The 24,689-nt window shown below is 39.8% G+C and overlaps 1 protein-coding gene across 7 annotated transcripts in view; it reads left to right on the forward strand.

Annotated features, from left to right (window-relative positions):
* Positions 1-1,390: 1,390 nt before the first annotated feature.
* Positions 1,391-24,689, forward strand: part of PPM1B (protein phosphatase, Mg2+/Mn2+ dependent 1B) — a 95,200-nt gene continuing 71,901 nt past the window's right edge. For 2 of the 7 annotated variants that reach the window (XM_042981298.1, XM_042981299.1), the window contains exon 1: positions 1,397-1,837. The gene's annotated coding sequence lies outside the window, so the exon portion shown is untranslated. Of the gene's footprint in view, positions 1,838-24,090; positions 24,183-24,689 lie in introns of those variants that run through there. The other 5 variants (XM_042981300.1, XM_042981301.1, XM_042981296.1 and 2 more) reach the window with 5 other exon arrangements.

Raw genomic sequence — 24,689 nt, forward strand, 5'->3', positions numbered from 1 at the left:
GACGATCCCTTTATGTCACTACCATCCCTTGCATGTTTCAGTGATAGCATGTATCATCTTGTAGTGGGATTGCCTAATTTAGTTTTGTGTCTGCAGTTCTTCGCATAGTGCCTGGCAAATAGCAGGCGCTCAAGAATTGTGGAACGAAGGAATGAATGTCAAAGACTAGGCCGAGTTTTAAAAATCAATGTTGACTAAGAAACAAAACATGGAAATGTCAAGGGCTGAATGCCAGGCATTGCAGGCTTAGAAAGAACACAAATAACCCTTAACAGCACAGAGCCCTCTTGAAGGGATCGCCTGTCCCATTTTCTCAGTTCGCTTTCCAGCCTTTCCTGATACCCCAATTTCCCGCTCCTTAACTCATTCCCTCCCCTACTGCGGACAGGTCCGGCAGGTATATCAGCTCAGCAGCTCTGATTGGTCGGCGATGATTTCATTGTTGGGAAACATCCGGGCTTTTTCCCTCCCCGCAACACCTCCCCCAGAGCCCAGCGTTCTGAGCTTCTCTCTCCCGCGTATGCCCCTCCCGCTGGCTGAAGCAAAACAACCGCCTCTCCCCGGACCGCTTCTGATCCTCGCCCGCGCCATCCCTTCCGTCTCTACGCCAAAGAGAGGCGTTTATATTCTCCAATGAGGGCCTAACAGGACTTTGTTAGCCAATCGGCAGCCAACCCCCTGCAATTCCGGGTGGGACTAGGCTTCCACACCTATAACTGCACAAGCGCGTTGGCTCCTTTATGGCGCTTGTTTTACGCAAGGCTTAGAGGTTAGAAATAAAGGGCATGATTCTCGTAGAACGGGAAGGATCCGCACACACTGTCTGGATTTGACCGTTTTCGAAGACTAGCCAATCGCTTTTCGAATACTTCCCCGCCTTTTGCGCGTTCATTTAAAAAAAGCCAGTGTGACGGACTTGGAAATTGGTTTAGTGACGGACACTCAGAGAAAGCCAATGATTGAGGGTTCGGGTCACCCTTTGGACCAATAACAAAAGAGAATCGTTAGGGTTCGGGCTTTGCGAGGCGGAGTGCAGGTGGGCGTTATTTGATTGATGGCGATCTCTACTTATGGCTGGTAGGGTGGGTTGGTTCCTGACGTCCAGAGGCGGGGCTGAATAAAGTAAATGGTAATGAAGGGTTGGGTCTCACTCAGTGGGCGGTGTTTGATGGATAGTTGACCTTGCCAATTGAAGGTGGTCACTGGTGCCCAATGGGAAATTAGGAACTGAGAGGCGGGGCATTGTGGGCGGGGAAAACTGAGTACCGAGGTACGGGGCAGCCGAAGTGGGAGGGGGACGCTGATTGACGGGAAGCCCAGCCAACCGGGTGCAGCCAGAGGCCGCGCCGTCCCAATGGGTGGGATCTGGGGGCGGGGCTGCCCGAGGGGCGGGGAGGAGAGGGTGCGGGGAGGGGGTTGCAGAAGGAGCTGAGCGGCTGCTGCTCAATGGCGGAAAAGCCGCCGGTGTTCTGACCGCCTGGTCCCCCTAGCAGTTGCGGGGAGTTTCCTGCCGGCGCGGCTGGACTCTCTGCTTCTCAGGGTTCGGTGGCTGGAAGATGCTCCAGAGAGACGAGGCTGCGGCGGAGGAGGTGGCGGCGGCCGAATCGGCAACGGCGCTAGGGTGGAGAGAAGGCGGCAGCGGCGGCGGCGGCGGCGTGCGGGGCCCGACGGTGTAAACAGCCCCGGAGGCGGCGGAGGCGGTGGCCGAGACCCCGACGGGGAAGCGGCGGCTGAGGCAGGGTCGCGCCTCAGTCGGAAGCCTGGGTTGAGTGCAGCAGGGTTCTCTGCGGCGGGCGAGAACGGACGCCCTAGACCTCGCTTCCCTCCCTCGCCCCAGGTAAGGCCGCTCCGCGCCCCGCCGCAGGGGAAACGGCTCGCGGGCACCGCCGAGGCCCCGGACCGTTTTCGGCGTGCCGCCGGGCTGCGGTCGTGGGCCCTACCTGTCTAATCCTCGCCTTTTTTTTTTTTTTTTTTTTCTTTCTGCCGTGGAGTCTGGGGGAGCAGAACGCGGAGCCTGGCTCCTGGGTAGGCCCCTTCCCCAGCCGCCGCCTCCGCGCTCGGCCGAGGCTGGGAGAGGCTCGGGGCAGGGAATTTTACTTTGCTCCAACGCCTGGAAGTGAACTGCTTTCCCCCTGTTTTCTGCTTCAGACAGCGAGCGTCTCTTTCACACCAAAGCACTGGGGCTAGGGCTACTCCAGGCTTTAACTCATCCCTTCCTGGATCATGCCTATTTGAAAACCCTACCTTTTACATTTGTTTCCTCATCAGCTTTTGCCCCACTCTGCGCTCCACTTTACTTCCTTGTTAAATCTTCTTTCTCGTTCTTCTTTCTCTGCCTCTCACCACCTCCTTCTTAGTAGCTCTAAATCGCTTCTTTCTCTTCTTGGTGACTCCGGGCTCTTCTTCCCTGCCTTCCCCAGCAGTCCTTTTCGGATGTCATTCTTTTCCGCAAAAAAGTTTTTAAATGAAACTTCTGCCATCAGTACCCCAAATCTTCCAGAGGCCCATTAAGAGTAGACTAACCGGCTTTATATGGAAGATCAGTTTTTTTTAAAATAATTTAATTGGGTCTAATGTCCTTTCAAAAGTAGGTTGTATTCATAAACGTTAAATGTGAGAATAACACCAAGGTAATTTAAAAAAGAGGGGCTCAGTGAATGTTGGAAATAAGTTATTTCGTTTTTTAAGTTGCCTGACCTTTATTGTCCAATTTAGCAGATCTAGAACATTTGCCCATCTTACTTGGCAAAACTGCTTCTTAAGCATTTGATAGTCGGCCCAGATTCATAAGTATTCAAGTCGGCTTAAAAACAACGTGGAAACTTTAAAAAGAAGACATTAGATGAACAACTAGGAAGCTGTTTTCATGAAGTCACAGTTAAAGACCTTTTAAAATAGGCTCCACATGTTTAATGTATCAAAATAAAGTTGGCAGGAGACTTGTAAAAGGATTATTTAGGAATTTGAGTAGTCTTAGTGATATGTAGCTATTTTGGGAAAAACATTCTTTTTGTTAACAAACCTTTACAACTGTGATGTGAGAATTACTGAGGTTTATTGTGGGATTAACACAGGAACTCATTTTATTTGAGCTACTGCACGGACGTAGAAGTGGTAAATTGTAGAGGGCAGATACTGTAAGTCCCTATGTTCTGGGAGATTGAGCAACATGCCATCAACACTGAATGTTAATGGACATTATTTCATTTACTTTCTCTGTTGTGCAATAGCAGAGTTCCTATCATTGGCCTGCTTTTAAACAGCATTTCTAAATAGAGACAAGTTATTCTAATTATTATGATAATCTTTTCCAAGTGTACAGGCTTTAAAAAAATACGGTTGAAGTTACACTATTAAAGTGATAACTTTTTTAAAGAAATATTTTTGTAGGCCTCCTGAATGGGCAATGTGTTGTTTCAATTCCACTTCTAAAATTTAGTATTTAGAACAGGTTGGGTTTTTGGTTTGTTTTTTTTTTTTTTTTTTTTTGTCAACAGATTCCCCCCCCCCCCCCCCCCCCCCCCCCCCCCCCCCGGATAATCCTGATTTTTACTGTGCTTCTTTGCTTCTGTCAGTGTCTTCTTTAAATGGTGGTTGTGTGTTTTCCCCTCTTCATTTATTTTTGCTCTCATAAAGTTTTATCACAGTTTCTGCAGTGGCTCTCCATGTTGCATTGTCAGCATGGAGTTGTGTTTTTATGTGATCTTTTGTACCCCTTGGTTAAGATTTCCTCAGTTTTTGTATATAATCTGTGGGATTTGTACATGTTGCATTAATCTCTTAGAAATGACCAGCAGAGCTCTCAACACCTGTTTTCTCATACCAGGTGTCTGATTTCTGCGAAGACTCCAGGAATAGGTGAAAGCTTTTAAAGTTTGATAGTCACGGCAATAAATATTATTTTATGTTAGTTAACATATCGTAATTACCAAATCTCTACAAATTACATCATCTGAAGGAATGGTATGTCTACCTAGCTGTGCTTCTAAGAAAAACTAATTCACAAGTTGACAAGGGTCAGAAAAAGTAGTTCATGTTGAAAGTTTGTTTTCCTATAATGTACATTTTTTCCCTATAATGTACATTTTTTACGAAGTCTTTTGAATTAAAATTTGATGCTGATAGACTGTCTCGTGATACTCGTTGAAGAGTAGAATTTGCCATAGTGTCGCTTAGGGATTGTGGTGATTCATTAAAAATTGAGCCAATGGTGGAACAATTGTAAATATGCCCTTGTAAATGGGTTGGTAAACATTTCTTTTAGCGCACATGACACTGAGAGTGAATTTTCCCCCCACTCTCATTGGTGTTAGTTACACGCATTATCTACATTGTATGAATATTTGTATATTACATGTAACTATTTTAAAGAATTTTGTGATACTACCTACAATAGAGAGTAAGGAAGTATAATTCTAACTCTATAGTGGTCTTTCATAAATTAATAAAGTGACTAAAATTAACTTATTAAAATATAACATGGTATTTTACTTTTTCTGTGAAATATGCCTTTCACAGTTCACTGATTTTAAACAAAAATGAGTTGGGAAACAACTGACAGTGTCAGAGTTAGAATAAACTTATTTTAAATTCCAGAATTCAAATAGCAAAATTTATTCAAGTGATACTTAGCATAACATATAAAATTATGGTTAGCAGGAAGAGAATGTTGGAGAATATGGTTATTTCTGGATATCCATTCCCCTCTCCCCCACATTGTACTTGATTCTTTTTATTTTTATGTTTTCTTAATGAACTAATTTCAGAATGTGGGTCAAAATGAAATAATATATTAGCAGCTTTAAAGTTTTACTGTAGAATATATTTTATATATCATATCAGTAGAGTTGTGGATTAAAAGGACTGATTAATTGGGGATATGAGATAAAATTCTCAGAAACTAGGTAAACCCTGGAAATGTAACCCGACTACTTTCCATCTCACTATCCTGTACTCAGACCAAACAGGGAAGGGAAATAGGGTGGATTTGGAGAATACTGGTTTTTGTAGTTTTTGTATAAACTGTCATACTGATCTAACAAGTATAGGTGAAGAAAAGGTACTTCATAATCTTTGTTTATTTGTGTTTGTTGATACTTGTTTATACCAAAATATTGATTTAAAAGAAAATAACTTTTGATCTTTTAGACTAAGTATGCTAATATCTCTGGCCATTTTGGAATCTTTTTTCAAAAGAAGCATTTCTTTTTTTCTTAACTTTTTTAAAGTTTTGTTTTTTTAAGTAATCTCTACGCCCAGTGTGGGGCTCAAACTCAAGATCCTGAGGTCAAGAGTCAAATGCTCCAGGGGCACCTGAGTGGCTCAGTCCGTTAAGCATCATACTTTTGATTTCTGCTCAGGTCATGATTTCCCTATTCCTGTGTTTGAGCCCCATCTCTGGCTCTGTGCTGACAGCTGGCTTGCTTGGGTTTCTCTCTCTCCCTCCCTCTCCCTCCCTCTCCCTCCCTCTCCCTCCCTCTCCCTCCCTCTCCCACCCTCTCCCTCCCTCTCCCTCCCTCTCCCTCCCTCTCCCTCCCTCTCCCTCCCTCTCCCTCCCTCTCCCTCCCTCTCCCTCCCTCTCCCTCCCTCTCCCTGTGTCTCCCTTTCTCTCTCCCTCTCCTTCCTTCCTTCCTTCCTTCCTTCCTTCCCTCCCTCCCTCCCTCCCTCCCTCCCTCTCTGCCCGTACCCTCTTCGCACATGTGTGTGCTCTCTCTCTGCCTCTCAAAATAAATAAATAAACTTAAAAAAAAAAAAAAAAAAAAAAGTCGAATGCTCTGACTGAGCCAGCCAGGCGCCCCTCAAAAGAAACATCTCTAATGTGGTTTAGCCTCTTTGTGTAGATTTGACCTGAATTACACTTTTCAGTGTTTAAGCTATATCTTCTCCTTCCCCCCAAAGAAAATCACCTTTTAGACTAACTCGAGTGATTTGATCAGGTAGTTGAATCAATGTTAATGATAAAAAGAAGTTTTTACTAAATTCTTGATGTAAAGAAGTTTTCCAGAAGTGTATTCTATATACTGTAGTTTAATTTTCAGATTTTATAAAGATCATGAGATTTCGTTTTTAGCATCATCTAACAACCTTAGAAACAAATAGCATAAGGTAGCTCATTCTTCTTCTTCTTCTTCTTCTTCTTCTTCTTCTTCTTCTTCTTCTTCTTCTTTTTAGTTTTCATTCAAACTTCAGGGTGTTTTATTTCTCCCTTGAAATTTAATGTTAAATAACAGAGACCTAAACATTTTGCTCTGAATTATGGTAGGTCATGACACAGAGGAGTTCTCAAGTAAATATTTTTCTTTTTTAACTGCAGCTAACTTGTGGCCACATCTACAATATCTTATTATTTCTTGGCATAACATACACCTTTTATAATGATACCCTTTTAATAATTAAGTTCAAGAACCCAGTAGTTTAACAATCAATTGTGGGATTTTAACTTGTTAATCTATTTAGACAAATTTAACATGGTTTGTTAACATTTAAAGCACAGTTTACAAATTGAAAGCTTTTTTTCATTTACTAAATTGTGGTTTTTTTTTTTTAAGTTATTCTTTTTAAGTGGGCGTCACGCCCAACATGGGGCTTGAACTCCTGACCTTGAGATCAAGGGTCACAATGCTGTACTGACTGAGCCAGCCAGGCACCCCTCATTTACTAAATAGTTTAATATTAACTTACTAAAAATGGACTCAAAAGTGCTTTTTTGGGAGTATGTTGAAATATCAGTATTACATTTATTGGCTTTAAGTTGATTTCTTTCTGAAATCTAAAGACCTTAAAGTTTGGAAACATAACCCTTATTGAAAAATTTGTTTTACATCCCTTTGAACAAAAGACTATTAAATACATGGTCTGATGTTTAGAGGAGAGAGATGAACATTGGAAGACTTCTACTGAAGGTTAAGGAACTTGTCTTACTTTTAGAGATGGGACCAATTATTGGCAGTGGTACAGGCAGGTTAAACCTGTGTCTAGTATTGTGCTTTTCGTCTATATAGACCGTCCCCCGCTTCAAATTACGGGTGGATGATAAGTGCATTTGTATGATAGATACATGAAAAACCTTTTCTTTCCTTCGTGGAAAACTATTTCTGTTTTTAAGATGTGGTTATGTTATCAGGTATAATCAAATGTGTAATAGAAGAAAAAAACTAAATGAATAGGTTTTGTGTGATAGTGCAAACCTGAAAAGCAGGTTTAACAAAGGGTAAATAGAGTAATTTGTGAAATTCGAAAGGATTTCAAAGCACTTTAAAGCTTGAGAGTAATGTCACTGATTCTTAAGTCTAATTGCATTTAATTTTCTTGATGTAGGTATGTATAAGTACACTCTTAACATTGAAAAAGGGTAGTTAATAGATGTTCTTACAACTAGGAGAATCTAGGAGTGTCCATATTGCTCATGGTATTTAACTTATCTTGGCAAAGAATTTTTCTTTTCCCCCCTCTTCTCATTGAAGCACTCAAGTCTGAGTTAATGAAGGGTGTTATCTATTAAATACAGGTGGCTCTTCTTAGTCCCTTACAAAGAGGAAATTGTGAACTCAAAGCAACTCTGAATGATAGAATGTATGGGAGATCAAGTTGAGATATGAGCAGCTTCCCATTACTTTAGGCTACCAACCCACTGAGAAGTAAAGAATTCCATGTAGTTTAATAGTTTTTAGTCTGTGGCCACCCCACCCCCAACCATTATTCTGGCATTCCCTGAGTGCCTTCTAATATGCAAAGCACCATTCCTGGCTGACAAAATCCCTGCCCTCATGAATTTTACATTCTGATGGCACACACACTTCCTCAGTTTATGTTTCAACTGTACTCCCTTTGTGGATGGCCGAAATTACGAGTGGAAAATTTGGGATGTATGGTTTTCTATGCTACACTTTAGAAGCTCTGATGAGAACTTTACTTTTTTTTTTTTTTTTTTTTTTTTTTAAAGTAAGCTCTACACCGAGTGTGGGGCTTAAACTCATGACCCAAGACCAAGAGTCTCATTCTCCATTGGCTGAGTTAGGTGCCCTTATAGAGCTTTACTATTATTAACAAAAGAGAGGGAAGAAAAAAAGGAGGGAAGAAGAGTTTTTCTATAACTAGACATAAACTGATACATGGAAAGAGGAAGTAGAAAGGGGGAGATATTGTACCAAAGATTTTAAAAGGTGAGCCAAAGGTCGAAGAGAGATCCCACCAGAAGCTGGGGCTTCAGGTGTTTACTTTTACTGGCCAGCCTTGGATAGATAGGTAAGTTCCTAGACAGGAAAATGGGAGAAGGTAGGATAATAGGAACAGGGTGAGTAGGACTTGTTAACAAGATTGGTTTCAGTAACTTGCTATGTACCTATACAACATACGTTGTCATTTGTGTTTAGAAAAGACCCTGTTGCTCTTTCTTGTGTTCTTTTGTGAGTATATTTGAAAGGTGAGTGATTGGCCTTTATAGTGTCTGGAAGTATTGTCAGTGATGCATTTTTTTTTTTTAAGTCTATTCATTTTGAGAGGAAGAAGGAGAATGGGGGAGGGGCAAAGAGAGAGAATCCCAAGCAGGCTCCACGCTGTCAGTGCAGAGCCAGACGTGGGGCTCAAACTCACAAACTGAGGTTATGACTTCAGTAGTTGGACTGACTGAGCACCCCCCCCCCCCCCCCCCGGGCGCTCCTGTCACTGATTTGTGACTGCTACTTCTGTTTTCTGGTTATTTGACAGTTCTTTTGAAGATAACTGATGGAGCCAATCTGTCTCTTAGTTGATTGCGCTAAAATTGGTCTGTATATTTGTTACTGCTTCCCTTAATTCTAGACCTGTGCTGTATAACTTGAAGTTGTGCCATTGTTTTTCCTGCATTGTAAATTTCTGCATGAGGATATCTTACTGCACTTAGATATGAATCAGGTGCTTATTTTTCTACTTTCTGTTATGTACCTTTCCTAGTGATGATCCAGTTTGGTAAAGATGTCTCTTCCTGAGTTTACACAACCATTGCACACTTAGGATAAGCACGAGAGATCTTTGATCTTTGTTTTTATTTTCATACATAATGGTCTTTTGCTTTCATTTGTGAGGCATTGAGCCAGACTCTCATGTGATCTTGCTTGCTGCAGTGAGTTGAGATTTTTTTAAATTTTATTTTAAAGCAAATCAACTTGTGTTTATTTCAGGGCCTGAATATAAAAATGAGCACTGGTTCCATTCAAGACCTAAGAGACTTCATTTATAGCACCCAAATTAAGCCCTCAAATTACTAGTTTCACTGTTAATGTATTTTGGTAACTATATCACTTTTATCAAAATGCTGATGTGCAGAAGAATTTGAACTCTTTGAATGTATTAAATTTAGTGCTGTCAGAGCAGGTTCACTGAGCTGTTCAACATTTGGAAATATGTGCCCATAGTTTAGATTAAAAAACAAGACAAAGCCTTACTTGATGTCTAAATTATCTCTTGTAACTGGTTTCATTTATATGGTACAGAATTTTATTAAAACTTTGATGGTTGTAGGTCCAAAGTGTGAGGAAGTGGAGTTTAATTTCTTTCTCGTCATCTGTTCTGGAGTCTTTTGAAGTAAAATGTGGAAGTGAAATGATAACTTTTGGCTTAATACATAGAATAGTTTGCGGTTATACTCTCCATTTCTTTGTTTTTGTTTTTGTTTTGTGCAATCTAACTAGTTTGTAAGGGACTTAGGGGTTTGGAAGGATTAGTGATGATTTAGATTGCATTATTGCTCTTATCCTGGATCTTGAGTCTTTTTCTCAGTGATATGTTTGTGTTTTAGGTTTAGGTTATTTTCTCTTCTCTTGTGCTTTTGTTTTGTGTTGCTTTTTTTCTGCCTCTGTCTGTGCTTGATTTTTATTTAAGTACAGGGTGGCCACCAGGTCTGGAAACACAGATGCGTACATAATAAATGGCTAATTGATGTTACAGTACAGAATGTTAAAATAATATCTCTTTTCAGACTTTATGATCACCCTACAGACTGGAATTCTTATAGGCGGGTCTTTTATTTTTGTTCAGGCATATATTGCCTGGGCAAATTATGGAGTCAAGCATAAGGTATATTTTGAATAGAAAGGAGAAGAGATGCATAGTTAATTTTAGAGAGCTAGCTGGAATAACATTGATACTGCGTTTTCACAAGGACTGAAACCAATCCAGCAAAAGATAAGTGTGATATTTAATGGATTGTCAGATGATATTATGGCTAATACAGTTTGGGAGATGCTGTATAGCAGTGGCTTCAGGAGTATATCGGTTGAAAAATGCTCAGAGGTGTTGGCCAAATGGTGATGACATTAGGAGACCGTGTTTTTTTTATTTTTTTCATTTTGTTTTTTTAGGCCTTAACTTTATTATTTCAGAGTAATGCCTTGATAATCATAAAATCCTTCTTAGTCACATGTGAATGAAAACTATTCTATACCCACAGATCTAGGTGAGAATTACTTGTCCACAAATGTGCATGAGACATCTCAACACATTTAGATACATATTTCTGAATTTTTGCTACTTTATGCATTTAGTTAATGCTGCAGAATGCTTAGCACAGTTTACTTGTGTATGTTTGTAAGTGTTTATTAGATGTAAGAAGCTTTATACTTGGAGCAGATTATGCTTCTGGAAAAAGCTCCAAAAGGAGGATGATTGGGAACATGGACACTGAAGTCGGACTACTTGGATTTGTATTCCTGTCCCACCACTCTGTAGATGGATAACTTAAAGCAAGTTACTTAATGTTTCTAAACCTCAGTTTTCTCATTTGTAAAATGAATGATTATATATATATATATATATATATATATATATATATATATTTAATTTTTAAAATCTTGTGTTATTTAAGATTTTAAGTAATCTCTACACCCAATGTGGAGCTTGAACAAACAACCCTGAGATCAAGACTCGCACGCTGAGCCAGCCAGGTGTCCCAGAATGGTAATATATCTTATAAAATTGTTAGCTTGAGACAGTCCGTGTAAAGCTATTCCTATAGAGCCTGGCACACGTAATCACTGCCATTGGAGTGCCTTCTGTTACTGTTGTCGTTACTATGACTACTACTGTTACTATTAGTACATGATAGGTTGAAAGAGTACCTAACCTAGGCAGAAGACACGGTTTGAGGTTCCCATAGAAACTGTTTTTCTTAATGTTTATTTTTGAGAGAGAGAGGGAGAGTGTGGGCAAGGGGCAGAGAGAGAGAGAGACAGAAAGACAGAGGGTCAGAAATGGGTTCCTGCTGACAGCAGAGAGCTAGATGCGGGGCTCTTAACTCATGAACCATGACATCATGACCTGAGCCGAAATGGAGTCAGATGCTTAACCCACTGCACCCAGGTGCCCCACCCATAGAAACTATCAATGGTTCTGTGACTTCTCGAGTTACTTAGTCTTTCTAGGATTTAGTAGTTTTAATATGCAGTATAATATTTTTACCTGAGTTAAGGCAGAAGGCTGGACCATATGATATCTTGAGGTCCTTTTGATTCTAAAATCCAGAGTTCTATTGTAAGATTCTCATTTTCTGTTAGAGTTTGTTAGCTACGTAAGGGCAACAACTGTGTTAGTTTTGTATGCTGCTCTGTCCATGTATCTATATTGTGTCTGTAAATACTTGCCGAGTAAAGTTTTTCATAGAAACAGTATCTTGTAATGAGAGTAGACTAGGGAGTAGGAAGAGAGGAGAGAGGTTAGCATTCCTTCTCAAGGACTGAATGCTTAACTTGTTAAAGGTATGAACACAAGTCTCTTGCTGTTCAATTTTTATTTACTAAATAAATACTTCTGCTAGCATTAGGCACTTTGGAGAACAAAGATAATTTGAATCTGCTGTTTGGGGGAGTGAGGAAAGGAGTAAAACGTATGTGATTAATTATACAAGGTAATAAGTAAAAATGCCATAAAGAAATTAGAGGTATATGTTATATATTTAGAACCTTTTTAGAATGTATGAAAATCAAATGGCAGTATAGAGTATCTTGTAATTGTCTTGTTCTGCTTTTAGAAAGCAGGTGCTTGAAAAAACATCAAGGTCATGAACTTTAGAAGAGTTTCTTTTGGGTCAAATTTGATACATAACCTTGAGAACTCTGGGGGAGACTTAAAACTAGTATTTGTAGAGGAGATTGATGAATGCAATTTAATAAACTAACAATCACAATGCATTTTTGCCTTTCTATGAAAAATTTTTTCGTAGAAGCATAGTTACATCTAATGCCGTATTAGTTTATGAACATTTTTAATCCTACAGAACATTGTCATGGTACATTGAGTACCTCTATACCCACTACTTAAATTCAACAGTATTTATATTTTTACCATGTTTGCTTTATATAATCTTTGCTGAACATTTCAAAATAAATTGTAGATACCATGTTACTTCACCCAATACTTAAGTATGAATCTACTCCCCAAATGTCGTTTTCTTCCTACCTACAATATTGTCATCATGATATATAACGCGGTTGTCTAATCTCCAGAAGTCATCTAATCCCCGTCCTTATGCAGATGTCCCCAGCTGGGTCAGAAATGACTTACATAGTTTTTCCCTTCCATACCAAGATCCAGTGAAACATCATGCATTATTGTGCTGCATTTGCTGTTGTGTCTCAATTCTCTTTTAAATTTAAGCACCTACTTAAAAAGTGACCATCTTTTTTTTTTTTTTTTTTAAGTGACTGTCTTTTTGAAGAGACTGATTATCTTGTAAAATGTCCTGTATTCAGAATTTGTCTGATTCTTTGAGGTCTTGTTTAAAACTTACTCCTTTGTCTTCTGTAAACTCTTAAATTAGAGCTAAAGACTGAGTTAAATTCAGGTTAAACATTTTGGCCAGGATGCTTCATAGGTGATGCGGCTTCATCCTTCACATCAGAAGGCACAAAGTGCCTGATTGTCACACTGAGTGGTGCTAACTTTGATCACAGGTGAAGTTGGTGATTACTAGCTAGCCCCATGGACAAGTAACATTTTCCCTTTTGTGATTATCCGGTATATCTTGGCATATTTTGTTACCATGTAAATCCATTTCTTCTTTAGAATTTTACTTAATGGATTTACTGATTTCTCTTTTTTTTTTTTTTTTTTTCTTTTAAGATTTTAAGTAATCTCTCCACCCATTGTGGGGCTTGAACCCACAGCTCCAAGACCAGGAGTTGCACGCTCTACTGACTAAGCCAGGTGCCCCATGATTTTTTTTTAATAGATGGATCTAGGGGTGCCTGGGTGGCTCAGTTGGTTAAGCATCTGACTTCAGTTCAGGTCATGGTCTCATTGTCTGGGTTCCAGCCCAGAGTCGGGCTCTTGTGCTGACTGCTCAGAGCCTGGAGCCTGCTTCGGATTCCCTGTCTCTCTCTCTCTCTTTCTCTCTCTGCCTGCCCCTCCCCCACTTGCACTCTGACTCTCTCTTTCTCCTTGTCTCAAATAAATAAACATTAATGGGGCACCTGGGTGGCTCAGTTGGTTAAGTGTCCAACTTCAGCTCAGGTCATGATCTCATAGTTTGTGAGTTTGAGCCTCACGTCAGGCTCTGCGCTGACAGCTCAGAGCCTGGAGCATACTTTGGATTCTGTCTCCCTCTGTCTCTGCTCCTGCCCCACTCGCACTGTGTCTCTCCCTCTCTCTCTCAAAAATAAATATTTTAAAAAAACAAAACAAAAAGATGTATCTAGACAGGAGTCACCCAGCTATGGCTCGTTGGCCAAATTTTTTCTCCTGCCTGTTTTTGTAAATAAAGTTTTATTGGAACACAGCATGCTTATTTTTTACGTATTGTCTATAGCTGCTTTCCCACAGCCGTGGCAGGTTGAATAGTTGTGACAGAAACCATATGGCTCTGCAGAGCCCCAAATACTTATTTTATGGTTCTTCAAAGAAAAGTTTTGCTCATCCCTGATGTAGTATGTATATATTGTCCCCTTTTTCTCATCGTATTGGTAGTAGTGGTATAAAAGTGGTGTTTATGTATTTGGTGTTCATATAATTGTATGTAGCTTTTGTTGCATCCTGATGTTGTTCAAGGTGTAACTGCTTTTAACATGGGGAGACTTGTGAAATTTCTGCCTGTGTCTCCAAATCCATAAAGTATGGTGTTGTACATGGCCTGTACAATCATATGTTAAACACACAGAAATCTATCAGGTATAAAAAGAGTTATAAAGAATAATGAACGCCAAAGTAACCGCTACTCAGCTTAGTTTAGGATATAGGACATTCCACCATACTTGAAGCCCTTCTGTTACCTTCACAGATTCCATCCTTTCTTTCCCACTGTCCTGAATTTTGTGCCTGCCTACCCTCACATATATGATCTCCATGTGTGGATCTATGTCTAAATAGCATCTACTGTTGTTTTAAGAGATTTTGGAGTTTTTGTGCCTGATTGTATATGGAATGCTTTTTTATACAATTTGCTTTTTTCACTCAGCATGTTTGCAGGGTTTTTCCTTGTTGCTCTCTTCCTCTCTTTTTAATAGTATTGCATATGTATTATATAGTATTCTATTGGACAGTTATAACACATTTGTGTAATCTCTTTGGATGGACATTTGGATTATTTTTGTAAGTGTAAACAATGTTGCTAAAATGCAGTTTACATGTCTTTTGGTACATATGTGTGAGGGTTTCTCTAGAGCCTATACTTAGGGGTGTAATTGCTGAATTGTAGGCTTTTCTCATTGTAAAACCTACTTAGGTATTTCCACAATTAACTCCAAAGTGGCCGTAGCAACTTAAGCTCCCACCAGTGGGATACAGAAGTTTCTGTTGCCCTATATCAATGGTGCAGGTGGTGCCCTGTGTAAATACAATATTGGCCATACATGGAACTTAACATTTTCTAGTAGCCACTTTAACAAAAAGGAGCAGGTGAAGGTAATTATATTTTATCTAGTATATTAAAAATACCATTTCAGTAAGTAAACAGTACAAATTAATGAGATACTTTTACATTCTCTTTTATTAAATCTTTGAAATATGGTATGTATTTTGTACTTAATAGCATATCTCAGTTTGGATTAGCCACATGTGGCTACTAGCTGCTGTATCACAGCAGAGGTCTATGGCCTTGTCTGCACTTGGTATTGAGAATTTTTTTTCCTTCAATCTAATGAGAGAAACACTGTTTCGTGACTTTAATTTTATGTTTTCCTCTTACTAGTGTGGGTGAACATTCTCATATGTATAGTGGCCATTTGAATTTCTCCATGTATTTGCTGTTACCATTTGCCCCTTTTCTTTTAAGATTTTATTTTATTTTTTTGAAGTTTGTTCATTTTGAGAGAGAAAGAGTGCAAGTGGGAAGGGACAAAGAAAGAGGACAGAAGAGAATCCCAAGCAAGTGCTGTGCCATCAGTGTAGAGCCTGGCAGGGGACATGACCTGAGCAGAAACCAGGAGTCCGACACTTAACCGACCGAGCCGCCCCGGAACCCAAGATTTTATTTTTAAATAATCTCTACGCAGTGTGGGGCTGGAACTTACAACCCTGAGATCAAGAGTCTCACGCTCTGCCAACTGAGCCAGCTAGGCACTCCCATGTTTTTCTTGTTTTTTTGTTTTTTTTTAATGACAAAATCTTGTAGGCATAAATACAGACTTCCTTTTAAATTAGAATGCTGCTGTTTTTCTTAATTGTATTTAAGAGTTTTTAGGGATTAATTAGATGGCGGGTCTGTAAAATGACACAGACATTTTAGTGGTGCCTGACTGGCTCAGGCAGTGGCGTGGCTCTTGATCTTAGGGTGGTGGGTTCAAGCCCCATGTTGGGTGTAGAGATTGCTTAAAACTAAAATCTCTAAAATCCCCCAAATCCTGTTTTAACCTCAAGGCAGTTTTAAAATAATTCCCAAAATGCTTGGATTGAAGTAGATGCTTGGAAGGGTAGTACTTGAATGGTAATATGGGGGTGGGGGATAGGTTGATTGCTTTATACTTAAGGTAAACAATACTTTGTGTATGTTTTTAAAAAATTTTTGTGTATTTTTAAAAATTTTATAGAGAGTGCACATGTGAGGTGGGGAGAGGGGCTGAGGGAGAGAGAAAGAGAATCCCAAGCAGGCTCCACGCTCAGCACAGAGCCTGATGCGGGGCTTGATCCCACCACCCTGAGATCGTGACCTCAGCCGAAATTAAGAGTTAGAGGCTCAACCAACAGAGCCACCCAGCATCCCTGTGTATATTTCTTTTCCTCTATACATTCCTCCCTTTGCTCAGTTTGCTCCTTTCCTTAACTCTAAGCTCAGAGACCTGTAGGAAGAGCTAAGCTGAATGGATTCTGGTCTAGAGCCAAAGATGTTCTCAAAAAGGGCTTATAGGGCTAGACTGATGTGGGAGTTGGGGATGCTTAATGCGGAGCCTCTGGAAACAAACCAAGTGATAAATTCATTAGTGTACCTTCTGTCTGCAGTAAGTGGGTGTGATTGGGTGCTTTAAATGTGAAACACTGAAAGTAGAATTGCTGGAAATCACCATTGAAATGGCTCTGTTGTCGGAGAGTTTACACAGGCATTGGGGACAGTGACAGAAATATAGCTCATTTCTAAAATGGACAGATTCCTCAGGAAGAAGTGCATGAGTGTGTGGAGGTTCTGGTGCATTGTGGTGGCAGTGATAATGAGATTTCCTAACAGGCTGGCCAAGTACACAGTAACATGCTAAGTAGGAACTTAAGCTTCCATGTGTGAGCAAAGCCCTTGAGGAGAAATTTAGTCATCGTGGTGGAATTAGCCATTCCTGGAAATGTTGGTTGACTCGGAAAGTAAAAGCAATAAAAGATAGGAATCATAAACATAATTAATAAAATTACTTTAAACATGGGGCGCCTGGGTGGCTCAGTCGGTTAAGCGTCCGACTTTGGCTCAGGTCATGATCTCGCGGTCTGTGGGTTCGAGCCCCGCGTCGGGCTCTGTGCTGACAGCTCAGAGCCTGGAGCCTGGTTCGGATTCTGCGTCTCCCTCTCTCTCTGACCCTCCCCTGTTCATGCTCTCTCTCTCTCTCTCTCTCTCTCTCTCTCTCTGTCTCAAAAATAAATGTTAAAAAAAAAAATTAAAGAAAAATTACTCTAAACATTTAAAAAATTGCTGGAAATAAGAGCTGCTTGCACTTTTAATGTATGTTACAGTAGATGACAGAGGTTAATCAGAGTTCTACTAGATTTTTAGGTCTCTGCCAACTTAATATTTTTGTGAACTTTGGAATGGTTGACTAGGATATCTCTCTTGAAGAAGGGTTTTTTAACTTCACATGTATTTTACTTAGTACGTGCTAAGTGTCAGAGACACAGGTTAGGGTAGAAAGGATAAGGAAGGCAAAAATGTCAAAAGAAATATGGATGACTGTATAGGGGTGGTGAGAGGCTGGGATGAAGCGTTGCTGATGGTGACAAAGAGGACGTGTTATTTCTTAGGCACCTTGAATGATTTGGTTAGTTCACTGAAAGGAGATAGGACTACTTCGGTGGGAATGAGAATGATGTTCCTGGCCCATGTAAGGCCTAGGCGGGGCAGGTTATAGAGGGAGGTTCCAGACTGGATATTTTGTACTCAGTGTCACTTGGGGAGTGGAAGGCCATTAAATCTTTTTGGGATAGCTAAAGTATGTTTTAGGGAAATGAGGCTGGTGGTAATCTGTAGGGTCGATTGAAGGAAGGGGAGAGTGAAGTGAGGGGGACCAACTAGGAGGCAGTTAAATAATCCAGACAATAGGCGATGATGTTCAGGATTAGGGTGGAGGATAAGAGAGACACTTAAAGGGAGAGATTTGATGGAACATAATGATTTGGTGTATCTCTGAGTGGATTTATATAAAAGATTTATGGTTTCTAGCCTGAGTTACCAGAAGAAGGAGTTTGAATAGGGAGATTAATAGGCAGTGAATACAAATAGATTGGCATATGAAGGTGGTTTGGTGCACAGGTGAAGATTTTGGTTATGTTCTGTTTGAAGAGATATGTAGCCAAGCTTAATGAATAAAGCAGCCAAGCTTAATGAATAAAAATCTGAGAAGTCAATATAGAAGTGATAGCTGAGAGGCACCTGGCTGGCTTAGTTGGTAGAGCATGTGACTCTTGATCTTAGGGTTGTATGTTCGAGCCCCATGTTGGGTGTAGATACTACTTAAAAAAAAAAAAAATATGAAGGGCATCTGGGTGGCTCAGTTGGTTGAGTACCTGACTCTTGATTCGGTCATGATCCCTGGGTCGTGGGATGGAACCTTGAGTCCAGCTCTTCATTGAGCTGGAGCCTACTTGGGGTTCTCTCTCTCCCTCTGCCCTGCTCACAACCGCTCTCTCTCTCTCTCTAAAAATTAAAAAATATGTATATATTAAAAAGTGGTAGCTGAAGCAATGAGATTGGGTCAAAGGGGAGATACTATATTTTGGGTTGAAGGCTAATTACTATTTGGGGGACCCACTTCCCTGTTGAAAGTTGGAGGCTGGAGGAAAAAGCAGGGGCATGAATGATTGTGAATGTTGTGGTTTTTGTTTTTGGTTTGTTTTTTTTTGTTTTGTTTTGTTTTTTTTTTAATTTTTTTTTCAACGTTTTTTATTTTATTTTTGGGACAGAGAGAGACAGAGCATGAACTGGGGAGGGGCAGAGAGAGAGGGAGACACAGAATCGGAAACAGGCTCCAGGCTCTGAGCCATCAGCCCAGAGCCTGACGCGGGGCTCGAACTCACGGACCGCGAGATCGTGACCTGGCTGAAGTCGGACGCTTAACCGACTGTGCCACCCAGGTGCCCCTGTTTTTGTTTTTTTAACATTTATTTATTTTTGAGACAGAGAGAGACAGAGCATGAACAGGGGAGGGTCAGAGAGAGGGAGACACAGAATCTGAAACAGGCTCCAGGCTCTGAGCTGTCAGCACAGAGCCCGACACGGGACTCGAACTCATGGACCGCGAGATCATGACCTGAGCCGAAGTCGGCCGCCCAACCGACTGAACCACCCAGGCGCCCCATGAATGTTGTGTTTTAAAAGTCTGCAGAAGTGGAAAGAATTTCAGGAAAGGGGAGGTGTTATCAATAGTGTGAAGTGCAACAAAATACCTTATCTTGAGAAGCCTACTTTTTAGGACCAGACTGATGAATTAGCTAATTCTATCAAGAAATAGCTAATTCTACCAAAAAGACCTCAGTGTGTGAGTTGTTTTGCCAGGAGTAGTGGTGCTTTTTGTAATGATATAGTTACATATTATATCATGAGAAACATTCTGAATATGAAATATTCTATATATGTTGGTCATACTATGACCATGCTTCAGGGTGAAGTAAATTCACTTTTGTGGGTGTTAGGACCGTAACGATGCAGTAGAGTCATGTTGTGTCACTACTCATAATCATAGCACTAAAGATAATGAAACCTACAAATAAAATTCACTCTGAAAGCCTCCTGAAACTTTTGCTGTCTGATTTCGTTCTTAATTTGGTTTTTGTAATCTGGAGCCATTTATTTGGGAGTGAAGAGAGGACAGAGGACAACTAGAAGTAAATCATGTAGCCCTGAAGTTATTTTATTGTCATTGCCCATTGAAAAACTATTGGGATTAGGGGGCACCTGGGTGGCTCAGTCGGTTTAAGCATCTGACTTCAGCTCAGGTCATGACCTCACGGTTTGTGGGTTCGAGCCCCACATTGGGCTCTGTGCTGACAGCTTGGAGCCTGGAGCCTGCTTCAGATTCTGTGTCTCCCTCTCTCTCTCTGTTCTTCCCCTACCTGTGCTCTGTCCCTCTGTCTCAAAAATAAATAAACAGTAAAAAAAAAATTTTTTAAGAAAAACTATAGGGATTAGGAAAAGCAATTATTTCAGTTCTGGGCTGCTTTGCAGATGTTAAAAAGGTGTGAATTCTTGTCAGTATGTTTTAAGTCAATCTTGTAGTAAAACAAGCACAAAATCATGACAAAGTTCAAACTACATTTGTTTCATCATCCACGTAGTCAAATAAAGAAGGACATGAACTCCTTCTGATTTCAGCAACATTAGCTAAAAAATTTACTATTAGGGTCAAGGGAAAATAATTCTTTTGTCTTAAAATATTAAGCTTTTTTTTTTTTAATGTTTATTAATTTACTTGGAGGGGGGAGGGGCAGAGAGAGAGGGAGGGACAGAATCCCAAGCAGGCTCTGCGCTGTCAGAAGCCTGATGCGGGGCTCAAACTCATGAACCTTGAGATCATGACCTGAGCAGAGATCAAGAGTGGGACGCTTAACTTACTTAGCTACCCAAGTACCCCAAAATATTAAGCTTTTAATGGACACATGCGGGTAGCTGGTGATAACCAGCTTTATATTGGCCTAAACTACTTTCTTTAGTCCTTGCCTCTCAGTCTTCTTCCAAATCTGTTAGGACCCAAAGTTTTTAAAAGCCATGGAAGTAGTGAGGAGGAACAAACTGATCATAAACACAATGTGGATGGATCTTGGAGACGTTATGCTAAGTGAAAGAAGCCAGACAGAAAAGGGCACATACTATATGTTACATGTACATGAAATTCTGGAAAGGCAAAACTATTCTATGGGCAGCTCGTTAATGGCTAAGTCTGGAAGTGATGGGGAGATTGGTTTCAAAGGGGCATGAAGGAACTTTCTGAAGTGATAGAAATGTTCTGTATCTTTATTGTGGTTGTGATTACCCAAGTATCTATATTTAACTCCTCAAACTGTGCACATAGAATAGGTGCATCTTATTACACGTAAAAACAGCCAGGAGTCTTTAGCAGCGGGAAGGAGTTGGATGGCAGAATGGAACTTTGTTGATTGGAATGTGATCTGACATTTTTATAGTGAATTGACCATTTTGACAGTAAAGCTGTCTAACATTGGTGGAAACTCCTTGATGTGTCTGACAGGGAGTGTATATGTAAGAGAACACAATTGAGATTAACGCAGTGATTTTTGCTACGTTTGAGATGCAAGTAAACATATATATAATTAACTAAAACATTTGGGTAATACCCAGTTAACTAAGTTTCTCCCCACCCCATCTGGTTTGCTGGTTTCAGAAGTCATTGAAAGGATTTCAGTAATGAAAAAGCCTTTAAAGGATGTTTAAATACAGTTGAGCCTGGTTGGAAAAACTTGAGTTCAAAATGTTATCCACAGGATAGTCATTCTCTAAACACCAGGTATTTTCTTCTCTGTCGATTTATGTATGGATAGTTGATCTGAGAGGTAAACTATAACTTTATTTTGCTGTTTGACTACGTCTGATTTCATTTATGCACTAGGTTGGTTATGGTAGACTAAGTTTGATTTATGGTTTATAATGATAATGATAGCTAACATTTTTAAGCACTTACTTTATGCCCAGCACTGACCTACAGTTAACCTGCACTATCTCATTCATTTACTACAACTCTGTGACATAGGTGCTTTTAATACTGCTGTCTTTTAGACGAATATATCACGGCTTTAAAAATTAAATAATTAGGTCAGGGTCATACAGTAAGCGGTTGAGCTGGCATTTGATTCAAGTCTATTTTGTGGTAAAGCCCATACCATTTTTTTTTTAATGTGAAAAAAGAAGTCTTGAGGGGAAGAGTGGTGATTTAAAAGAGGGCATAACTTGGTTTTCTGCGGATTCTGTGGCCCACGCTAAATGGATCCTGAGTACCAAAGAATGTGGCATTTCTAGCTTTTACAGCCCTTGATGTCAGGCAGTGCTTCACGGATCTGAGCTAATGGCAGTGATGGCTATTGAAAATGAGGTTTCTGCCATTCCCAAGGTCATTCATCCAGCAGTCTGTCTTTTGCCCTTAGGAGATCCTTTCTCTTCCTCTTGTGCTCCTCTTCACTCCTGACATCCTTCTAGCATTGTCTCAAGTCAGGTTCCTCTGGAAGGCCTCATGGAAACAATATTCCCCGAGTTCTTGCATGTTTATGAGTTTGCATACACTCTTCTATACTTGCAATTCGTTTTGCTGGGTGTAAAATCTGTGGCAGATATTTTCCTGAATTTCTTCAAGATCACTGTTCTTGGCTTATGGCATTTCTGTCAGAGTTGACGATGTATATATATAACCCGTATGTGTATATATAACCTGAATGCATGTTATTTGTAGTTCAGATATGCAGGTAGTCTAATTTTTAACACATACTATACATATCCAAACAGTGACAGGTTTTTCTCTCATTAAAATAGCAGCTAAAGCAAAAGGCCATGGTCAACAAAAGTTATTTCCATTTTATGACCTACCTGTTCCTTATTGAGGGACTAGGGGAGGGATTAACAAATGGTACTATTGTCCCAAAGTTGGAATTTTAGCTATGCTTTTGAATTAGAACAAGATCTAAATTATTGTCACATCTGGTGAACCTTACTTATAAGTTCACAAAATCTGCAACTTAATTGATTTGTTTTCATAATATAATCTAATCTAGAGCTATAGTTTCCAACCTTTGGGGTTTTTTGTTGTTGTTTGTTTGTTTTTTGGAAGGCAAGCAAATATTAGAATTAGTTGGAACGATGGGACGCCTGGGTGGCGCTCAGTCTCTTAAGCGTCTGACTTCGGATCAGGTCATGATCTCACAGTTAGTGAGTTTGAGCCCCACATTGGGCTCTGTGCTGACAGCACAGAGCCTGGAGCCTGTTTCAGATTCTGTGTCTCCCACTTTCTCTGCCCCTCCCCCTCACGCTCTGTGACTGTCTTTCTCTCATTAAAAAAAATTAACAACAACAGAAAAAGAATTAGTTGGAAAGACCTGGGAGCACCGCACGTGTAAATTCCAAATGAAACACTAGTTTTGGAGCCAGATTAATTTATATTCCCATCAGTTACATCTCTATTACTGGAGCTGGATGTGGTAAATGCCTAGTTATCCAGCTGTAATAAAAAAATGTTGAAAGTATCAGTTTAGCATTTATTCAGACCCTTTCGAACTTTCCATACCTGTTATTTTTTCAGAAATCTTAAGCAAATGCCACTAACACTACAATTCAGGGTTGATTTGGAAGAAGAGAGAACTTTTGGAAAGGAGGATGAGAGCCAAATGTTCTGTTTCTGTGAATTTAGTGAAGGGGGAAAAAGTATTCTTCCTTTGCTTCCCAGGGAAGCGGAGACTAGTGTTTAGGATTTGAAGCAGATATTTGTGAAGGATACTCTCCGTAAGGCTCTGGTTTGGTATTGGTACCGTGTGACTTCCAAGCATCATCATTTAGAGCGGGAGCTGGTTACGGACTTTATTACTGCGATCACTAATTTTACTCTTTATTTTTCTATTTTAAAGTTTTTTTTAACCTTTTTTACACCCAACATGAGTCTCAAATTTACAATCCCGAGATCAAGAGTTGCATGCTCTACTAACTGAGCCAGCCAGGTGCCCCAGGCTATCATTAATTTTACCAACATATTATACTCGTAAAAGCTGTTAATCTAGGCATTGTGTCTAGCAACACAGGTTGGTAGTGAAGAATACTTGGCTACATTGTAGAAACATTTCTTGATAATCCTTAGGAGAATATATGACCTCAGTTAAAATGTGAAAGTAGAAAGAGGCACTGTTCTAAGCATTTCACCTGTATTAGCTTTTTAAATTCTCACAGCTCTCTTAGGGTAGGTTTTATTTCTCACATTTTATAGAAACTGAGGCACAGAAAAGGTTAAATAACTTGACAAGATCACCTAGCATATAGGAGGTAAATGCACATCCAGGTAGTTTGGCTCTAGAGACCTTGCTTTAACTTCAAATACATAGAATAGAGTGCATTGAGGAAATACATTATAATAAGAGATGAAAGCTGAGAATTTTTCAGACTTGTGAAACCTGGATCATCTGACTCAGAAAGGTAAGCGATTCTTAACCTCAAACTGTTTAAAAGTCCAGGGTGTTAGCAGGGATCTAGGACTATAGTACACAACATAAAATTGTATCCTGTTTCTGCTTATTTTTTCCCCCCCGCTATTGAATTACACATTTTTAGTATTCTGGCTAGTTTGAACATAACATACCAGTACTGTTCTTATGAATGCTATAATTACTGTTTGTTTTCAGCAAGAATATTTCTTGTAAATTTGCTTTGCCTTAGATTTCTTCATTTCTAAATGCCATTTTACTACCTTTACAATTGACTTAAAAATTTTTTTTTTTTTTTAAGGTAGGCCACATGCCTTTTTTTTAAGGTAGGCCCATGTGGGGCTTGAAGTCATGACCCTGAGATTAAGAGTTGCATTTCTACCCACTGGGGCAGCCAGGTACCCCCCCTCCCCATTTTTTCTTAAATGTTTTTTTTTTTCGTTTTTAAAGAAAAAATGCTCAACATGGACCATTGACTTTTTTAAATTCAGAGAAACATGCTTCATATTTAATAATAGAAGGCAATAAGAAAATAACGTTGATTTAACTTTATTTTGGTGATGTATTAGTAGTCTATAAAGCTCAGTAAAGACACTTTTATATATCACAGTGAAAAAAAGGAAGTGATATACGCCCAGTTGTTTGTTTTTGTTTTTTTGTTTTTTTTCCCCTAAGTATGTGCTCAGGGTTGCCTGAATGGCTCAATCAGTTAAGCATCCAACTCTTGATCTCGGCTCAGATCATGCTCTCATGATTTGTGAGATCAAACCTTGAGTTGGGCTTTGTGCTGTGCTGCTTGGGATTCTCTCTCTCTTCCCTTCTCTGTCCCTTCCTCACTTGTGCATGCACTCTCTCAAAATAAATAAATAAACATTAAAAAAAATAACAAAGTGTGTGCTGTTTAA

Source organism: Panthera tigris, chromosome A3, assembly GCF_018350195.1.
Source record: "Panthera tigris isolate Pti1 chromosome A3, P.tigris_Pti1_mat1.1, whole genome shotgun sequence".
NCBI classification, from domain to species: Eukaryota; Metazoa; Chordata; class Mammalia; order Carnivora; family Felidae; genus Panthera; species Panthera tigris.